General features: G+C 51.5%; 1 pseudogene; it reads left to right on the top strand.

Moving 5' to 3' along the window:
- The first annotated feature begins 1811 nt into the window (after positions 1-1811).
- LOC101646934 overlaps positions 1812-2501 on the top strand; it is a 1815-nt pseudogene continuing 1125 nt past the window's right edge.

The following is a 2501-nucleotide window of genomic DNA, read 5'->3' as shown; positions in this document are numbered from 1 at the left end:
ACTCAGTCATTAGGTTTAAACAGAGCATCTGTCCTTACTTCGATCAGTCAGGTGGACGACATAACCATCTCCCACATAGACGGCCCAGTGGCCATGGAGAAGGTGAAAAACCTCGATCAGGTCACCGTGTCTTGGTTTGACCTGCAACAGAAAAAGCAGGTCAAGAGTTGCTGAGCCCTCCCAGGGAGCAGCCAAGAACTCCCTCAGCCTGGTGGTCACAGCAGAAACAGGGAGGGGGAGCTCTCTTCACACCGGTAGAGAGGCCCTTCCATTCACTAGGATTGCTGGGGCTGGAACTGTGCTCCAGAGGGAAGGGGGGGGGGGAAGTGGAGAGGAGCTCTGTGGGTTCATGAAGTTAGTGTGCATCCCTAGATATGAGTTTGCTGTTTGCACACAACATCTTGGTGCCTGTCAGGATATGTATTATTCCCAAGCACATCTAATGCCCCACAATGGCCATGAGTCATGTAATGCATGGATGGTTAGATTATCTGCCAACCTGATGTACTTGGGTGAAGGAAGGGTTGGAGTATAACCTATCCATCAAGTCATAGCCCAAGGATGTGGGTGTGGGCTCTTAATAAGAGAGACACCCAGGAGGACTGATCTCTCTCTCCACCTCTTTGCCTTCCTGCTTGCTAGGATTCTGCATCTGATTTGGGAGGAGGGGATGTAACTTGCTGTCCCTGGGAGCGGTTGGCTCTGTGTGTGTCTCTGTGGTCCTTGGAACCACGTGACCCTGCACCAACTAGGCTGTGACCTCTTGACATCCTGTTGACCTTCCTGCTTCATCTTCCAACAGCTGTGTGAGTCTGAAGGGGACCCAGCTAGCAGCAGACTCATGGACTTGAGTTGGGCAGGGATGGGCTGCTTTCTTGACATACCATTCTTCCTGGATTCCAAGGTCTTCCTTATACATATGAGTGTCATTGGTTTTGCTTCTCTAGAAACCTCAGCTGTGTTCATGCAGCCTGAGTGAGGCTGGAGCTTCCGAGTCCTGATTTGCAAAGCCCAACATGCCCGACAGGATGCCGAACACTTGACCCACATCACCCAGCACCCCCTTTGACCAATGAGGGATCTCAGGAGGGTGAAGTCCCTTGCCAATGATCCTTATCCAGAGAGTAGGAGAGCTTTTTTGAAACCTAAGTCTGACAGTTTCAAACATTTGGAGCCTTAATGATTGCAGGCAGGGCTGGGTCAGCTGCATGTCTAGCTTTAGGCAAGGCTTGTCAGTGTGGAGTTGGGAGTTGGCGGTGGGGCAGTGCCTTCCTGGAATTCACATGAGTGGGAGGCACACTGGCCAGCCCCAGCTAGATCGTACATGTTCTAAGCATACAAATTTTATCGGCATGGCTCTGAGCCAACCACTAGCCATGCACCCCCTGCCTGAGATGGGATGGGACACATGGGGCAGGATGGCTAGATCAGGGCAGTTAAGCTATGGTGGGAGTGGTGACATTGTCAGTTGCTTTGGAAGCCTGCTAGGGAGACATGATTAACAGTCAAGTCTGGCTGGGGCTTCGGAGCCCATTTGGCCAAAGCTAGGATGATTTGAGAGCCATAAAAAAGAATAACTTTAAGACGGAATCAGAGTCCTCCAAAGCTGTGAGTTCCAACCTCTTTCTGCTCAATCAACTTTGAAATGACCCAGTAAACTGCACCAGCATCCACTGTCTCCAAGCCCTCCCTGGCCCGCTGTTGCCTGCCCACTGCAGCAGCCCACGGCCTGTCCCTGCTGCTTCTGCCTCCAGACTGTGCTTCAGGCTGTCAGATAAAGAAACCAGCCCTGAGCAAAGCCCGGGCTGCACATGGCGGAGCTCCACGTGTGCACCAAGTACCACCAGCGACTCCCTTTCGAGGATCTATCTCAGGGCAGCAGCAGTGCAGGGAATGTCAGATTTCCCATCCTGTAGTGAAGTGCACCCGTTGTAGGACTGAGGACCAGAAGGAGAGTAAAGCCAATAAAAAATGTCAGAAATGTGCTCAGAATGTGCACTTGTACAGAACACCCAAACGGTGTCAGTGTTGCAACCTAATTGCTGCATTCATTGGCAATAAATGACTGCGCTGTGCAAATTCAGAGAAAAGGTATGGACTCCCCTGTTCCCGCGAACAGTGCAGGCAGCAGTGTGCGTTTAACAGGAAAGATGATGGAAAGCAGGTCGATGGGGAATGGCTGTGTTGGCCCTGCACTGTCTTACAAAGGACTCCTTCCAAAGACCGAAGAGCAGAGAATGCTCCTGTGCAACTCCTCCTGTGCCGGGCACCAGGAGAAGGAGCAGTGTGGGGGACTGAGTGGGGTGGGGGTGGGGGGCATTCCGACAACCAGAAAATACTTTGTCATCTTCAATTCAGAAAGAAATCCCAAAGAACAAGGCCAAGTTTGACCCAATCACCACCAATGGAGAAAGCTTTTCCAAATGGGTGCATAAGCAAATGTGGCGAAGAAAGCTGATGGTGCCCGGCTATCAAAAAGTATAGCGTCTGGGGTCTTAAAG

This window comes from Echinops telfairi, unplaced genomic scaffold (genome assembly GCF_000313985.2).
Source record: "Echinops telfairi isolate 266 unplaced genomic scaffold, ASM31398v2 ScPeMD7_7417;HRSCAF=8455, whole genome shotgun sequence".
Taxonomy (NCBI): Eukaryota; Metazoa; Chordata; class Mammalia; order Afrosoricida; family Tenrecidae; genus Echinops; species Echinops telfairi.
Note: the sequence above shows the minus strand (reverse complement) of the source record. Positions and strands in the feature narration are given on the sequence as shown.